This window comes from Acinonyx jubatus, chromosome A2 (genome assembly GCF_027475565.1).
Source record: "Acinonyx jubatus isolate Ajub_Pintada_27869175 chromosome A2, VMU_Ajub_asm_v1.0, whole genome shotgun sequence".
Taxonomy (NCBI): Eukaryota; Metazoa; Chordata; class Mammalia; order Carnivora; family Felidae; genus Acinonyx; species Acinonyx jubatus.
The window spans coordinates 59,480,336-59,499,505 of NC_069383.1; the positions used below are offsets into that span (position 1 = coordinate 59,480,336).

The following is a 19,170-nucleotide window of genomic DNA, read 5'->3' on the forward strand; positions in this document are numbered from 1 at the left end:
TTGCTTTTCTGAAGAAATGTCATATAATCTACAAAAAAATAAAATTTTGTTTCTTATATATGTATATGTATGTGTGTGTGTGTATATATATATATATATATATATATATATATTTACTAATGTGTTGACTACTTATGGAATAATTAAATAATAGTGGTGATAACTGATACCCTTATCTTAATTCTAACTATGATGTTTACTTTTGTGTGTCAGTTTAACTATGATAATGGATACCCAGATAGCTGGCAAAACATTATTTCTTGGAGGGTCTCTGACAGTATTTCTGGAAAAAAAGTAGCATTTGAATTGTAGACTTAGTAAAGAAGATCTGCCCTCAACAATATAGGCAGCAGCATCCAATGCATTGAAGGCTTGAATAGAACAAAAAGTCAGAGGAAAGGTGAATTCTCTTTCTCTTATTGACCTGGGATGTTCATCTTCTTGTGCTGTTGGGCATTTTAGTTCCTGGTTCTTAGGCTTTTGGACTCTGGGACTTATACTGTTTGTTTATACCCGATTTTCAGACCTTCAGCCTTGGCCTGAATTATATCTCTGGCTTTCCTGGTTCTCCAGTTTGCAGACAGCAGATTGTGAGACTTGACCTCCACAACCTCGTGAGTTAATTCTTATAATAAATCTTCTCTTATATACCTATATATATTCTATTGGTTCTGTTTATCTAGAGAACCCTATGAAAACACTAATTTTAATACAAATTAAATAATGTTTTATTCTAAAGTATATTCTTCTTATCGGTTTATCATAGAAAAAAATTTAATATTATTACAGAACTATCCATATATTGCTGACATATTCATGAATATTGAATTTTATTAGGTGATTACCCATTTATATTGAGATAGATGTGCCATTTTCATCATTTAATCTATTAATTGGTGAGTTTAATTTCCTAATACTAGATATAATTGTTCAGATTAGATTTCCTAATACTAAATATAATTGTTTTTCATTAAAGAAAAGTAAGTATAAATTAAAAGTTTTAAGTTGTTGGATTTTTATATGCATTACTTTATTGTCCTCATATTGCAAATTAGATTGGAATGTGATATTTTTGTCATACACTGTTAGCTTGAATAGCCTAAGTTAGATTAGAATGAAATTTTCTTTTTTTATGCTATTTTTTAAAATGACAATATATACTTATTTTGTGTTTTGATATGTTTTCTTGGCAAAGTATTTTGTTTTATTGTTTTTCCTGAGAATTTCTACAAATTTACCAATGATATAGTACCTGGCCTCCTTGTGAAATAATTCTTGACATGGGATCAAGAGCAAGAAGATTCAACTCAAAGAGGTATTACTGAGAAGTGAAAGAAAGAAAGAAAGAAAGAAAGAAAGAAAGAAAGAAAGAAAGAAAAAATGATGTTGGATTATACACAGTATTGCTTGAATAGCAGATAGAGAGCAAATTATGGAAATTTATGCCACACTAATAGTTTTGAACATCTTACAGATAGCGTAGAGTCATTTAAAAGTTTTAACATTAGCAGGGTGCTTGGGTGGCTCAGTTGATTGAGAAACCAACTTCAGCTCAGGTCATGATCTTGCAGTTTGTGAGTTCAAGCCCAACGTCGGGCTCTCTGCTGACAGCTCAGAGCCTGGAGCCTACTTCAGATTCTGTGTCTTCCCCTCTCTCTACCCCTCCCCTGCTCACTCTCTGTGTTTCTCTGTCTCTCAATAATAAATGTTATAAAAAATAAAAAAAAAAATTAACATTAGCATTTAACAATTAAAGCATTCATTGAGATTGATAATGGACTATATAGAAAGTGACTTGACAGAGAAACAGTGGACAGTATCTCAGGACATTGGGTGGCTTCATGAGGGCACATAGTAGTGGCATGAAGGATAGAGGTGAGAAGATGGATTCAAAAGGCATGATTGATAGGTACAGAGGTTAAAGAGAAAGATGAGAGGGAGAATAAAGGAACTCAGCTTAAGTGACAGACACAATAGAGAACACAAAGCCAGGCACTGTGTTGGGTTATAGGAAAATGACATGCCTCCCTCACTTATGGAGCTCCTCATCTAGTAGTGAGAGAAACACTAGAAGGTACATTTCTGTAATTTAATATGGTTAGGATTTCAGCAATAATTTTCAGCCATAAGTGTCCCAGATGGTATTTATGAATCCTGCTTTGTTACTGTCCAGGGCCAGAGGTGTGGAACAGTAAGATGCATGCAGGAACCTGGTCAGACATGGTCAAACACTGGATGTCCTTAGGGAGATGAGTGGCAATGTGACTGGCATATAGGAGAGGAAGGAAATTGTGTTGAGTTTGGGGGATGTTCAGAAGACAGTTGAATCCTTCTCTAAATATGGGCTAGCAATATGAATATCATCTCTTGATCTCTTTTCATTTTCACAGTTTTTCAGACTTTAAAAGTAAAAGACAGGTTACAGAATGGGAGAAGATATTTATAACAACATATTTGATAAAGGGTTGGTATCCAAAATCTCTTAAGAACTTATTAAATGCAACACCCAAAAAACAAATAACCCAGTGAAGAAATGGGCAAAAGACATGAATAGACACTTTTACAAAGAAGATATCCAGATGGCTAACAGATGCATGAAAAGATGCTCAACTTCACTTATCATCAGGGAAATACAAATCAAAACCACAGTGAGATACACCTGTCAGAATGGCTAAAATTAACAACTCAGGAAACAACAGGTATTAGCAAGGATGTGGAGAAAGGCAAATCCTCTTGTACTATTGGTGAGAATGTAAACTAGTGTAGCCCCTCTGGAGAACAGTATGGAAGTTCCTCAAAAACTAAAAATAGAACTGCCCTACCTTACAGCAATTGCATTATTAGATATTTACCCAAAGATTACAAAAATACAGATTTGAAGGGGTACATGCACCCCAGTGTTTATAGAAGCATTATCAACAATAGCCAAACTGTGGGGAGAGCCCAAATTGTCCATCAACTGGTAAATGGATAAATAAAGTTTGGTGTATACACACACACACACACACACACACATGCACACATATATATACACATACATACATACATGCATACAAACAATGAATATTACTCAGCCATCCAAAAGAATGAAATCTTGCTGTTTGCAATGACATGGATACAGTTAGAATGTATTATGCTAAGCAAAATAAGTCAATCAGAGAAAGACAAATACCATGTGATCTCACTCATTTGTGGAATTTAAGAAACAAAACAGATGAATATATGGAAAGTTGGGTGGGGGGAAGAGAAAAAAGGAAACATACCACCAGAGACCCTTATTTTTTTTTTTAATTTTTGTAATGTTTATTTATTTTTGAGAGAGACAGACAGAGCGTGAGTGGGAAAGGGACAGAGAGAGGGGGAGACACAGAATCCGAAACAGACTCCAGACTCTGAGCTGTCAGCACAGAGCCCTATGTGGGGCCCAAACTCACGGACAGAGAGATCATGACCTGAGCCAAAGTCAGACGCTCAACCGACTGAGGCACCCAGGTGCCCCGAGAGACTCTTAATGATAGAGAACAAACTCTGATTTGACATAGGGAGGTAGGTGAGAGATGGACGAGGTGAACGATGGGTCCTAAGGAGGGCACTTGTGGTTGAATATATGGAAAGTTGGGTGGGGGGAAGAGAAAAAAGGAAACATACCACCAGAGACCCTTATTTTTTTTTTTAATGTTTGTAATGTTTATTTATTTTTGAGAGAGACAGACAGAGCGTGAGTGGGAAAGGGACAGAGAGAGGGGGAGACACAGAATCCGAAACACACTCCAGACTCTGAGCTGTCAGCACAGAGCCCTACGTGGGGCCCAAACTCACGGACAGAGAGATCATGACCTGAGCCAAAGTCAGACGCTCAACCGACTGAGGCACCCAGGTGCCCCGAGAGACTCTTAATGATAGAGAACAAACTCTGATTTGACATAGGGAGGTAGGTGAGAGATGGACGAGGTGAACGATGGGTCCTAAGGAGGGCACTTGTGGTTGAGCACTGGGTGTTGTATGTGAGTGATGAATCACTGAATTTTACTCTTAAAACCAAAATTGCCCTGTATGTTAACTCAATTTTTTTTCAATTTTTTAAAGTTTATTTCTTTTTGAGAGAGAGAGAGAGAGAGAGTATGTGTGTGAATGAGTGGGAGAAGGGCAGAGAAAGAGAGAGAGAGAATCTCAAGCAGGCTCCATGCTGTTAGCACAGAACCCATTCAAGGCTTGATCTCAGGGACTGTGAGATCACGATCTGATCAGAAACCAAGAGTTGGACGTTTAAATGACTGAGACACCCAAGCACCCCAACTAACTATAATTTAAATGAAAAAAGGTAATAGTTTACTCCCATCCTTTGAAAGGTAGTATTCTTAGCAGGATCCTGGCTGCACCATGTAATAAACCATAGTACAAATTCTATTGGTGAAATGTATGAATATTCATACGACATGAGGTAAGTATAGGCTATTTTGTAATTTCAGGTAATGTTTTGCTACCAGTGACTTTTGTAGAGAAAAAGGAGGTTTAGGGATTTCAGGATGACACATAAGGGATTATGGATTTGTATATCCCCTTGGGAATAATACATTTTAATGATGTTTGGACTAGTGTCAATGGATGAAGTTATCCACATAGGAAAATGAATTAGAGAATAAAGAAGTGTTAGTGGACAAAAACTAAGGAAAATTATCTTTCAAAGGAAGTTTATCCATTGAAGAAAGTCTAGAGGGATAAGCCTGACATGTTAAAGTGGGACATTTTAAGAAGGAAATGTCAACCAGATCAAGTGTGAGCCAACAACTGCCAGCCATATGAACGAGGAAATATAGGCATTTATAAACATGGTGATGAAAAGAAATCTAAAAAACAGGATGTTGTAAAAAGCACCCAGGAGGCTGCTTTAGGGTGGATGACCTGAATGTCATAGAGGCGTACTCACCAGAGAGAGAGGCTTGTTCTAGGTAGGGGTTCTAGATGTTTTTATGTTATAAACTGGACTTCTGTGGCATTCTGTAGAAGTTTACAGAGTAAAAATATTTGTAAATAAATGAAAAAATTTATAGAATTGTAAGTTAAATCTATTATATTGAAATATTATGTCAAATATGTTGAACATGCATTTTTAATGTAATATATACATTAATTAAATTATTAAATATTAAGAGATAGAGGCAGGTCTAATACCTCAAAATATTAAAATCATGTATAAAAATACTAGTTCAAGATATATATAATAACTATAACATAACATGAAAATATCTATGATTTCTATTCATGACACAGTAATAGGTATTGCCTAATACAACTGTGGAACATAATTGATGGAAATGGTAAATAGAGAGGTAAAAATGTTCCTATCCAAGTTCATATACTACCAGTCCAAAGAAAAATTTGGTGATTGTGGAGATTTAAATAAGTTTTCTAGAAAGAAGCACAAAACTCGCTATTCTGTAACAAAACTCTGAATTCTCTAGCTAGCATCTTCAGCACTTAAGACTGATGTTCTAATACATCTTCTAGGTGACATGGAAGGCTATCATGATTTTTAGTGGGGCTCAAAGCAGGAAAGGGAATAATATGGTGTAATCACAGTGTCTCTTGAGCCATATTCTACTGTGATACCAGGATTATGTGCATTGGGAGAATGAAAACATAGCCCCTGTGGTAATATGAGACCAGAGGCATCACTGGTGGAAATATTAAAACATAGACCCCCAGGTTTCTGGAACAAGGCCACATTATTTATTGTAATGAACTGCATACCTACTGAAAGCCAGCTCCTGGTATGCAGCTGGGCCCTGGCAGGAATTGAGCTTCTGACCTGGTGACATTCAGTGATTAAATAGCCAGAGATGGCCACCATGTACTGAGTCCTCTAAGATTATTTAAGTAATATGGTCAGATGGAACCCAACAGTTGTAAGATGGAAATGATACATCCAGGGTCAGGAGTAAGCAGAGATAATAAATTGCATAAGCTAGTAGCCCAGACAATCCCTTCCACCACACCATGTTATCTACCACTCCTGTAGCAGCACATCTCCCCCAAGTCACACCTACTGCAGTGTTGAAGTTTGCTTATAAACAGGTGTTGGAAGAGAATGCCCCTCAGTCATGAGTTCACTAAAGGGTTGGTATGTTATCATGATGTTAGGTGAAAACATGGATGAATCACAACTCCAAGCAGAGGTTTCCCTGGAAGGCAGTGGTGTAGGAAAACTCTTCAATAAGTAAAGCTGGAAGTATTGTATTTGGCATTCACTTTGTGTGGAAAGAGAAATACCTCATGGTCACATGAACTCATCAATAGTGGCAATAGCTGGTTAGTCAGGGACATAGAAAAGGAAGAATGTAAAATTGGGGACCAAGAGGTCTGGAGAAGTGACCTGTATTTGGACCTATGAAACAAACACAAAATGTGAAGATCTTTGATTGGTATGTCAATATCTCTGAGAGAAAACACACATTGTCCACAGAAGGGAGCAACCAAATTGATACAGTGACTTGGCCAGTAGACATCACCCAACCTCCATGATAATCCACCCTAGTGCTGGCACTATGGACAATGAAGAATGTAGTCATGGGGGCTCTGCATGGGCACTGACTTACCAGTGCTAATCTAGTGACTTTCCCTGTTGAATATGCAAATTGTCAGCAAAGAAATCAATCCTGGACCCTAGTACATGGCTGTTCCTTGAAGAGAACAGTCAGCTTCTTGGTGGACTACATTGGACCCTTTCACTCTGAAAGAATCGCAATTCATATTCTCTGTAATTGACACTTATTCTTGCTATGGGATTGACTTTCATGCCAACAGAGCTTTCTCTAGACCCACTATCTGAGGGCTTGCAGAGTGTTTTTATTCACAAATAAAACTAATACTGGTAAGTATATCAAAGGAAATGTGGCAGTGGAAAAATGACCAAGAGATCCCACGGTTCTTTTCCAGTCACTAGCCTCAGAACACAGTATCTTGACCTCTTAAAGATGTGGCTGAGGCACAAGTTTGAAATTATGTCCTGCAAGTATCCTCCTCCAGGACTACATTATTCTCAGGGTTGAGTGTATACTGTAAATGAAACACGATTATCTGAGGTTTTGTCTTCAAAGAGAATACATGAACCTGGGAACCAAGTAGTTGAAGTACAAATATTCCCACTTACCATCACTCCCAGTGACAGACTTGGGGTCCTTGTACTTCTCATTGCCACAAATTTAGGGTCTGTGAATTGAGAGGTTATGGTTCTCAAAGGAGAATTCTTCCATCAGTGTACACAGTAATAGTCCCTCGGAATTCTATGATATAACTATCAGTCACTTACTTCAGGCTCCTTATGCCAAAGACCATGAAGAAAGCAAATGAGTCACAGTACTGGTAGGAATAATTGACATCAATCTTTAAGAAAAGATAGAACATCTGCTACATGAAGATTCAGAAAATGTTTGCTTTATTCTGGGTTTATTTAGTGAGTCATCTTTTGGAGAGTAATTAATACTCTTGTCCCCTCCTCTACCACCTGTTTTAGACACCCTCATGATCAACTAGTAGTTGTCACACTCTAGGTTACTTTCCTCATGGAATGATCCAGAACTTTATCCCTGTGGGATTTGAGGGGAGGAAATTTTGCCCTGTGATTTCCAAAGATAGATCTTTTGCAGAACGTAAATCATATAGGTATGAGAAGAACATAACAATCTCTGGGTAAAATAAGAATCACTATGAGAATAGCTCCAGCCAGTATCATGTTTGTAATGGCATTTATTAATAGAATTAAGCCATTTTATTTTTTTCTGGTAATCGCTGGTAGCCAGGAAAAATAACAAAGTAACTAGTTAGAATGAATCAGAGATAGAAATTGACATTCTAAAGAGTACAACACAAAGATAGTCAAGGGGCAAGGAATTTGAGGGTAGTATTAGGACAAATCATGGAACCCATTTTAAGTAGGGAAGAAATTAAGTATGGATTGGAAAAGAAAGTTAAGAGAAAGAGATCAAGGAACTGAAAATCTAAGAAATGGGTTGAGTTATGTAAGAGACTGGGACTGAGAAGCGAATTAAAAGTTGTCACTGGAAAATATAAAGAGAGGCAAAATAGAATACTTGCACAGCAAATAATGGACAAAATTGATGACAGAAAAACATTCTTAGGCATCTTAATAAATATGTAATGTGACTTATCTATGTTCGTCTTCAGTGGTAAGATAAAGAAGGTAAATTGCCTTGTGTTATTGATATTAGAAGTAATTTTGGTTTAAACTACTTTTACATATGTAAGTCTAAGTTAGATAAATGCATTGTGGAAAAATAATGTATTTTTGGTCTTTAACTTTTTTTTTTAAATTCAAGACAAGATGGGAAGCTCTTAAAAATAAATCATGTCTTAGAGTTTTACTGAAAACACCAAAATTCGTTTATGACATCAGGTTCCCTCATACTAGAGTAGGTCAGGTTTGGTTTCCTTAATTTAAAATAGATTCTCAGCATTAATCAAAGGAGATCAGGTACTTTCCCTAGAGTTTGTTTCTACATATAATGGATACACTTACTGAAATTACATCATGTAATATTCTCCAAAACTGTCAAATGACAGCTTAAAAAACTAGTTGTTCGTGGGGTGCCTGGGTTGTTCAGTTGGTTAAGTGTCTGACTTTGGCTCAGATCATGATCTCACAGTTCGTAAGTTTGAGTCCTGAGTCCAGTCTGAGTTCACAGCTTGGATCTTAGAACCTGCTTTAGATTCTGTCTCCCTCTCTCTCTTCCTTCCCTGCTTTCCTGCTCTCTCTCTCCCAAAAATAGATAAGTAAACATTAAAAGAAATAGTTGTTTATTATGTTCCCAACTAAACATGAGATAAATTGATACAATCTTTATTTCATGTCATCAATTAAATGGAGGTTATTATGGGGAGTATCCTAAAGAAGTGTTTTTTTTTTCCAGGTCATAAGTAAACATCATAGTTTTATATGCTGATTTATGTTTTTTTTATAGCAAAGTCTCGATCTTTTTAAAATTCAAATATAATTGATGTACATTATATTAGTTTCAGGTGTATATAATGATTTCATATTTGTATATCTTTTTAAATGATGACAATAAGTTTAGTTCACATCCATCACCACGTATATTTACAAAAAGCACTTTTTCTTGTGATGAGAACTTTTAAGGTTTACTCTCTTACAAGCTTTCAAACATGCACTACAGTGTTATTAACTTTAGTTCCAATGCTGTACATCACATCGCCATGATTTACTTATTTTATAATTGGAATTTTGTACCTTTTGACTCCCTTCATCCATTTTATCCACCCCCAGCCCACCTCTGGCAACCACCAGTCTGTTTTCAGTATCTAGGGCAAAGTCTCTACTTTCATAGATTTTTAACTAGCAGTACCTATCCATTTGTGATGACTTTTATTTTAAATATTTTATTTATTTTTAAATGTTTACTTATTTTTGAAAGAGAGAGAGAGAGAGAGAGAGAGAGAGAGAGAGAGAGAGACAGACAGAACATGAGCCGGGGAGGGGCAGAGAGAGAGAGGGAGACAGAATCTGAATCGGGCTCCAGGCTCTGAGCTGTAGGCACAGAGACTGAGGGGGGCTCTAACTCACCAAGCACTAGATCATGACCTGAACTGACACTTAAGTGACTGAGCTACCCAGGAGCCCCAAATATTTTATTTTTAAGTAATCTAAACACCTAAGGTGGGGCTTGAATTTACAATCCTGAGATCAAGAGTGTCATGTTCTACTTAACTAAGCCAGACTTTTTATCTGATGACCTTATCTCTTAACTGTGTCAATCTAAGCACATCCTTACCACCAGGGAAATTTAATAGGCCAGTCTACACATCCCCTTGGTATATAATCCCAAGAATCTATTATAGGCTTTGAGGTTTGTGCTTCCTATCCTTAAATATGTTGGCACTCAAAGCTGCTTAAACAAGCATCAACAAAGGTGCCTGTCTTCTTTGAAGTTATTTTCTGCGGAAATCACAGTCACTGACCAAATGATTTGGGAAGATTAAATTGTGCTTATTTTATGGCATTCTAAAACAGCAGGGTTAAATACTGGGCCAGCTGCCAGCCACTCAACACCCACACTTTCATGTTTGGCTGCCAGATATAGCCACACGAATTATTCTGGAGCAGAAATGTGCAATGGCGCCATTCTGGAGAGCAGAAATTCGTTTTTAAGTTTAGTGCTTTGATGAATGGATAATTCAAATAGTATTCATTTTTACATTCATAAAAAGGACCTTTTAAAATTAGATTGGGTCTTGGTTGCTGGAGGAAGTTTTCCACTTTCTTTTGGAGGAAAGATACCTCCTGCACTAGTTGAATTTCCTCTTTCTCTATTCCAGAAAATGTGGGGTTCCTTTCTCCAACTCTCTCAAAAATCAGGATGTATACTAAGCCATTTTATTGATAAGAAAAGTGTATATATAAATAGATAAGTACACATATATGTATATGGAACACATTTAAAATATTAATGTAATGTGTGAGAAATATAAAGGCATCAAATGCCTTTGCTTACCTAATTTATTCTATGTTAATTTACACTGGAAACATGTTTTTCTCTAAATTCTGCCAGAATCACCAGGCTGAGGTATGGCTGTACATTCCTCTCAGACATCTTGCAGGCAGGATACAACAGTTTCACAGGGGGCCTCTCACTGGGGGCCTATGGAGATCTCTGTATGGAGAACTTATGGAGAAGAATCATAGCCTCACACTCAAAGCTCATGGTCTAGAGACACATAGGCAAAGTCTTATAAATAATATAAATGATTTAAAAATATCATAAGTGCAAAAAAGTAAATAAAAATCTAAGTACAACCATAAGATGCCTAAGACAAGTATATACTCCAGGAAATAGTGAAATGTTGCAGAGAAGCAAATCTGAGAGTTTTCAGACAAAAGGAACGACTGTTTCCAAGAAGAAAAAAAAAAAAGAGGTTGAGGAGCACTTTTTTTGGAGAACGTAGGTCTTGACCTGGACTTAGAGAATCCTTAGAGCAACTTAGGTTGCTCCAGATGTAGAAGAGACATACCTTATCATAGAGAAGTACTTTCTGTAAAAACAGAGAGATGGGTGTCCATAGCTTGTGTAGGAGCTACCATAACGGATTGCCTAAATGGGTTGAGTTATTTTGGTTTCTTACTTCTTTTCTTTAAGAGATATCACAGGACTTACCTTGGCAGTGCAATCACCAACACAGACAAGAGAAAAGAAATCAGTGGATTGGGGAGAGTTTGGAGAGGAGAGTCAAATGAGTGATGAAGTCAATTTTAGTTTGAATTCAAAGAAACCGAACAAAAATGAATGGGAAAAAAAATTACATCATGTGCTTCGTGACCTCTTAAAATGGGTTGCATTGAAAAGGTAAGATACAATACCTTGCACATTTTGGTTCAGTTAGTATTAAAGTTAAAACGTTCTGACAAACTTTTTATCATTTTTAAGTCATTCTGGTGGCAATATTTGGTTTCAAGATTAAATAGCATTTGTGCTCCGTACAATTTTTCTCTTCCCTTCATTCTAGGCAGACAGCTGATCTTTGTTATTCTTCTCCTTGGAGGTCTTTGCAGGGCAGCAAATAGAAACTTCATGATGTAGACTTCTCCTAGGATCAGTGAAAGTACATTGTTGGGGTCTTGTGGAGGCAGAAGAGAGGGGTGTGCTTTTGAGAAGCAGAAAAATATGGGGGTATTAGTATGACTCAAGAGAGAGGTTAAAGATCCATTGGTCACACAAGTCCCTGGAGCTTCCCTGAGAAGAATATTTTCAGCTTTTTCAAACATGCCTAAAAAGGGGCATCACGGCTCCTGAAGGCAGAGGACATCAGTCCTCTGGAGGGCAGCAATGTCAACAATGTCAACTGTGACATGTGACTCAGAACGATTTCCCATTTTGTTAACATTGGGACTTTTGTACTACTCTGGGTAGGGAGACCCCCAGGAAAACTGAAATGGAGTCTTCCTCAACGTCCTTATAGGATGGGAACTCAGTTGTGAGATTAGTTTGATTACATAAAAAACAGAAACCTAATATTGTTGCATTAGGATTTTTTTAAGGTTTGTCAATGAAAATTGGTAAGTTGGAGAATGAAAGATCCAAGGTTCTAGATTTATTTCCAGTTCTTTCTTCCACCTATCCACAGACATAGTATAACCTCTCCAAATTTCTTTGGGTTTTGGAATTTGTGTTCTAATACTCTGCTATATCAAGAATTGAGTGGTGGCATAGTTCAAAGTCTTACCTATTGGCCTATAGTTTTTAAATCCTGATTTGCTTTGAGAGAGAAAGAGAGTGTGGTTGACTGGGGTAGGGTCAGAGGGAGAGGGAAAGAGAGAATCCCAAGCAGGCTTTCCGCTGTCAGTGCAGAGCCTGTTGCCTGGGCTTGATCTTATAAACTGTGAGATCATGACCCGAGCCGAAATCAAGAGTTAGATACTCAACCTACTGATTCACCCAGGTGCTACAGGTGGGCAATTTCTGATGTTATGTTAGTTCCCAGCATTTTTCCACATTGTCAATGAGGTAGATGCACAACAATTTACCAGAGGAGGGGCACCTGGCTGGCTCAGTTGGAGGAGCGTGTGGCTCTTGATCTAGGGGTCTTGGGTTAGAGCCCCACATGAGGTGTAGAGATTAGTTAAAATAAATTTTAAAAAACTTAAAAAAAAAAAAGAACACCTTCCCAGAGGAAATTCAATTCTTGCTCAAGTTCTGAGTAGCATCATCTTGCAGAATGGTTGAACATTTCTCATATTGGATCTGATGTCACATGAGATGCTGGCAACAACAAATTCTCTTTCTGAGCAGAAAACACTTGGTGAGATACCACTTTTACCCTTTGGCCAAAGTACTCAGATTCTCCTTTCCCAAATGACTCCTATCATTCACATTTAAAAATATTTTTAATTGGGGTGCCTTGGTGGCTCAGGCAGCTAAGCCTCAGATTTCACTCAGGTCATGATCACACGACTCACGACTATGAGCCCCACTTCAGGCTCTGTGCTGACAGCTCACAGCCTGGAGCCTGCTTCGTATTCTGTGTCTCCCTCTCTCTCTGCCCCTCCCCTGCTCATGTTCTGTCTCTCTCTTTCTCAAAAGTAAATAAATATTTAAAATATATATATTTTTAAAGTAACATGGGTTGCATTATGTTTATGCTAGGCCATCTCAAATCATTTTTAAAGACAACTGAAATATGAGCTATAATTTCAACAATAATAAAGCCATGGAAGATGGTGTTTTCCTTCTATAAAAAAAGTTGTATTATTTTCTTGCTTAAATTGAAGAAAGTCTCTTGGAATCACTGTTCTCATTTTATAAATCATTCACTGCGTTTTTCAATTATTCTACAGTATTACTAAATGACTAATAAAATATGTATTACATTAATAATTGAAATCTTAACTGCATTGGGAAAATGTAAATGTGTCATATTATGTGAAGAAATGTTGAAATCTTGCCATAAATAGTTCCAGTCAAGCCTGAAGAACTGTTATTAGTATTTCATTTATTAATGTCTAAGTAATCTGCATTTTTGATAATTTGAGTAAGCCTTAAGCCTGTCAAAATTTGCCATTTACTTTTCATTTCCCCTCAATTACTTTTGACATTTTGTTTTCCATTTAGCAAGTAAGCAAGCTTCCATTCTTGGGGATGTTACTTAATAGATACCACATGTACAAGGCCATAAGTAAACACCATTTACTGCAAAACAGGTTAATAACAGTGCAAATATTGTTGCTATAGTTCTATATAATGCAAATAAGAACAAACTGTTGTAGCAATTATTTCAATTCACCAAAAAAAGATGAGACATCTTGCCTCAGGTGGGGAGTAACACAAACTTAAATTTGTACTTCTCTCCCTTTGAGGAAGGAAGCATTAACAATTGTGGGAGCTGCTCATTTTACTATACAGCCAAATGCCACCAACAGGAGGGAATACTTAGGAGACCAGTTTGAATTAACACGTTTGCAAAGTTAGGGAAAGTATAAACACATATGATGTTAGAGAAGAAAAAAGAAAAGAGAAGAGAGAAAAAGAGAAAGGAAGAAAGGAAGGAAAGGAAAGGAGACAAAAGAAGACAAAAGAAAGGAGAAAGAAAAACCTGTATATACAGTGCTCGCTTGCAACCACTCTTTTAAAAATTTCCTCGATAGCTCCATTTGTAGAAATAGCATCCAGGTCCACACTCTAGATGTGGTTCTCTACAATGATAGCTTATTTATATATCAATAAAAAAAATCTGAGCGTTGTCTGATGCAGGTTAATAAACAAAATGTGATCATTTTTCCTGAAAAAGTTGCAGTATGTGTCTTGGGGCTGACAGAAAATAAAAATGATAATAGTTTCTTAGGTACTATTAGTTCAAAAGAAGACAAATAAGGAAGCTATCACATGCCCCTATTTAGTATGAAAGGATCCAACTTTGGACCAGAAAAGGAAGGCTAGGGAAGGGAAATTGAAAAGAGTTATAAAGACAGCAGGGAAAGTCAGAGTTGCTAATTTGTATAAAGAAGATATTAGAAGATTGTTTTTATCAGACCAAGAGGTCCATGTTACTTATAGTAACTTTAAAAGTTAAGAAACATGTTACATAATAATAAGCCGCTCAAAGAAATATTTAGTTGTTATTGATGTAGCTTTATGTCTTTATGGAATTTCAGAAAACATTGGTTGTAAAGTTTGTTTCTTTTGGTAGTTTTAGAAGTTGTTTAACTTATGTACTCTTTATATACAACAGACATTAAACACTGGTATATGGCAAGTATTGCACTAGGCACTGGGGATATTCATATAATTCCTGCCTTCAAGGATTTTACAATACCTGCTATTTGTGTAGTAATTTAAATTTGAAGAATGCCTTCACTTGCTTTTAATTGAAGAATGCCTTCACTTATTTTTAATTGTTGCTGCATTCCGTGTTTCCATGCATTCTTTGGGCAACATGACCTTGCTATTTATGGTGATGAAATTTTTTTTAAAGGGGGGTCATTTTTTAAATGTGAGGAGTTATAATACAAATAGCATAATGATGACTCTCTCAGCTTGTGGGCCCATAGCAAAATACCATGAATTGGGTGGATTCAACAACAGAAGTTTATTTTCTCACAGTATGGGAGGCTCAAAGTCTGAGATGAGGGTGCCAGTGGGTAGGGTTCTGGTGAGAGCTCTCTTCCTGGTCTCCAGATGGCTGCCTCCTGGGTGTATTCACACATAGTGGAGAGACAGGGAGCAAGTTTTCTGAAGCCTCTTCTTATGAGGGCACTAAGCCCACTATGAGGGTCCCACCCTCAAGACCTCATCTGGACCTAATTGCCACCTAACAGCCCATCTCCAAATATCATCGTAATGAGTTTAGGACTTCAAAATATGAATTTTAGGAGGACACAGTTCAGTCCATACCATTGACTCACATGCCCCATTTGAAAAATTCAGTGTTTTTTTTTTTTTTGGCCATATTTGCTTCAGAAAAAAAAATTTTTAATAACAAGTTCATAATTGAAGTTCTCTTTATACGTCTCTCCAATCATGCCACTTTGCTTATACAAATGTTACCCTGTCCTTATATTTTGTGTGTTTTTTCTGTCTAAGTTTTAATACTTTATATATCTGTCGATAATATTTAATACTGTGATGTATGCTTTCATACATTATATAAAAAGTATGACTTATAACTCATCCTCTATATATTAGAATATATAGTATGTATATACAGATATAAATAATATAATATGATATAATATATAATTAATATATAAGGGAATCTTGAGAATCAGTGCTCAACATATGCTATTTATTTCATACCCAGGACTCATGGGTCCAAGAAGCTAGGGATGAGAATGGAAGTGGCTCCACTCACTATTACCCTTAGTGGTCCACCAGCAAAAATTTTCCTTCCTGTCCTCACCATTTTCTGTCTTGCTGGTCTAGAGATCTTAGTTTCAAAGGAAGAAAGGCTTCCACCAGGGGACACTGAATGATTCCATTGAACTGGAAGTTAAGACTGACTCTAAATCAATAGTCAAAGTAGGGAGTTATACTGGTGGGGGAATGGTTCCAATTTCCAGGAGGAAATTGAGCTGGTACTATAAAATGAACGTAAGGAAGAGAATGTCTGAAATACAGAAGCTCTGTTAGGCATCTCCTACTACTACCATGCTCTGTGGTTAGAGTCAGTGGAAAATTACAACAACCCAATTCAGGCAGGACTACTAATAGCCTAGACTCTTCGTGAATGACTATTTGGGTCTCTGTAGCAGGTAAAGAGCCATGTTCTGCTGACATGCTTCCTGAGGGCTAAGACAATATGGAATGGATAGAGGTGGTTATTAATACCGTCCACAACCAGGTGATCAGTTTCAGAAACTAGAACTATAATCGTTATGACTATTTCTTCCTGATTCTACTATGAATATATTTGTGTGTGTCTCTGTACATGTAGACATACTGTTTTTCTTCTTATATAAGATGTATTAACTTTGCATCATGGTATTTAAGTTTTGTTAACTTTACATCATAGTATTTAAGTTACAGGATATGAGGGAAAAGGGATTATCACCCAAGGAGTTTGCATCATCTTCTGGTAAAAGAATTAGTGGATTTTGGGTTGCACACGGGATAGTTGTATCATATTAGGCAGAAGTATATTTGGATTGTGTCATTAGAGATTAAATATGGTTTAAGGAGACGTGTAGGGGTGCCAAGTTCACAACAAGTGCTAGACTGTGATGGGTAATTTTATGTGTGAACTTGACTAGGCTATGTTGCCCATTTATTTATTTAATACCAATCAAGATGTTATGAAGCTATTTTTAAAATGTGATTAATATTTAACTCATTAGACTTTGAGTAAAGCAGAGTATTTCCCATAACGTGGGAGAATCACATTCAATAAGTTGAATGCCTTTGGACCAAAGACTGAAGTTTCCTCAAAAAGAAACAATTGTCTCAGAATTGCAGTATAAAAACTCTGCCTGCTGGGGGCGCCTGAGTGGTTCAGTCAGTTAAGCATCAGCCTCCGGGTTTCAGCTCAGGTCGGTATCTCAAGATACTTGGGATCAAGACTTGCATCAGGCTCTGTGGTGACAGCTCAGGACCTGCTTGAGATTCTTTCTTTCTCTGCCCCTCCCTTTCTTGTGCATGCTAACTGTCTCTGTCAAAATAAAGAAGGAAGAAAGAAGAAGGAGGAAGGAAGAAAAAGGAATAAGGGGGAAGGGGAAAAGGGGGAGGGGAAGTAGGGAGAAGAGGGAGAAGAAGGAGGAGGAGGAGGAGGAGGAGGGGAAGAAGGAGGAGGGAAAGAAGGAGGAGGGGAAAGGGGTGGAGGAGGAGGGGAAGGAGAGGAGGAGGAGGAGGAGGAGGAGGAGGAGGAGGAGGAGGAGGAGGAGAAACAACTCTGCCTGTTGGCTTGCCCTGAAGATTTCAACCTCAAGAATGCAATATCAATTCCAGCCTGAATTTCCAGCCTGTCACTCTACAGATTTCATACTTGCCTGTCCTTACAATTGCATAAGCCATTTTCTGAAAATACATCTGTCTATCCTATTCATTCTTTTTTTTCCTCAGGAGCACTCTTACAACCTTATATTCAGTAGCCCTGATGTACTTACTTGTTTTAATAATTTACATGTAGAATTTTTTGGATTTTCTCACTGTGAAGAGCAAAACAGTTTTGTTTCTTTCAATGCCGTAGACATTTTATTTTCTTTTCTGTCTTGCTGTGATTGCTTGGGAATCCAATAAAATGTTGGACATATTGTTGATAATAGAATATTTATTAGTGAGAAAGATTTTAAAATTTATAATTTTATATTTTGCTATGCATTTTTGTAGATATGTTTAGTATAGAAGAAAGTTTTTTGGGTTTTTTTGCTTTAAAATGTTTTTAAATTCAGTTTTATGAAAACTTTGCTAAAAAAATAAAAGTTTTTCTAAGTAATGAATATTAAAGTTTGGCTAATTCTTTTTCTGAATAATAGCATTTCTAATTTATTTGTTGATGTGATTAAATACACTGATTGGTTTTCAAAGGTTGACTCATTCTAGAATTACTGGGATAACACCTTCCTCATTGGAATATTATTTTTATTTTTTTCTAGATTTGGTTTTGGCATCTTTAACCACATTGTGGTTAATATTATTTTTAGTCATTGCTTTATAGCTCAGTGTTTAATCATAATTTTTAGAATATTCTGTATTTATTTTGTATTTTTCCTTGAATTTCTGTTAATTTTTGTCTCATAAAATTGAAGCTATAAAACTAGGTATTTAGAATTGTTATATCTTTCTGGCCAATTGAACCTCTTATTACCCATGAATATTTTCTTTTCATCTCTTTAGTAATGCTTTATGCCTTGTAATATACTTTGTGATAAATCACTATAGTTGCTTTGTTTGCTGTTTCTGCTTTTCATATTTTTCTATTTGTTACTTTCAATTATTTTCTTAACTTTGTTTTTAGATATATTTCTTCCAACACACATAGAGTTGTTGCTGTTGATAAATACAGTATGAAAATCTTTGACTTTAATAAGGAATTTAATTTAACATATTAACATTTACTGTAATTACTGACATATTTGCGTTTAAATCTACATTTTACTATTTTCTTATATTTTCCATATTTTATATAAACATATTTCCTCAACTTTATACCTTCTTCTGGTGTGACTTTTTATTATTTAATCTCAGTCCATGAGCTTAAAATTATGACTGATCACATGGAAGTCAGAATTAACCCTATGCATAACTTTTTACCACTACTCAAGACTTGAGCATCAAACTCTCCTTGACTCGAAACTCAATAAATAGCTGTCTTTTCAGAAAGACCCAAATGACAAATGCCAGTGAATAAAGAATGCCAGTACATGAGGGTATAATTGAAATAATCAACCATAAAAATAATATTTTCTGGGGCAGCTGGATGGCTCAGTCAGTAAAGCATCTAACTCTTGATTGCGGCTCAGGTCATGATCTCATGGTTCATGAGTTCAAGCCCCGCTCCAGACTCTGCACTGACAGCATGGAGCTTGCTTGGAATTCTCTCTCTTCCTCTCTTTCCTCCTCCCCTGCTCATGCTCTCTCTCTCTCTCAAATCAAATAAATAAAATTTTCAAATAATTAAAAAAAATATTTTCCAGAAACTTGAAATTTTACCTTA

At 36.5% G+C, this 19,170-nt stretch overlaps 1 protein-coding gene across 17 annotated transcripts in view; it reads left to right on the plus strand.

The window, feature by feature from the left end:
• Window positions 1-19,170, plus strand: part of CRPPA (CDP-L-ribitol pyrophosphorylase A) — a 481,097-nt gene that overhangs the window by 422,234 nt on the left and 39,693 nt on the right. For 12 of the 17 annotated variants that reach the window (XM_053218382.1, XM_053218386.1, XM_053218374.1 and 9 more), the window contains 3 exons: window positions 525-614; window positions 1,196-1,315; window positions 11,169-11,375. The gene's annotated coding sequence lies outside the window, so the exon portion shown is untranslated. Of the gene's footprint in view, window positions 1-524; window positions 615-837; window positions 897-1,195; window positions 1,316-10,861; window positions 10,974-11,168; window positions 11,376-19,170 lie in introns of all 17 variants that reach the window. The other 5 variants (XM_053218384.1, XM_053218381.1, XM_053218387.1 and 2 more) reach the window with 3 other exon arrangements.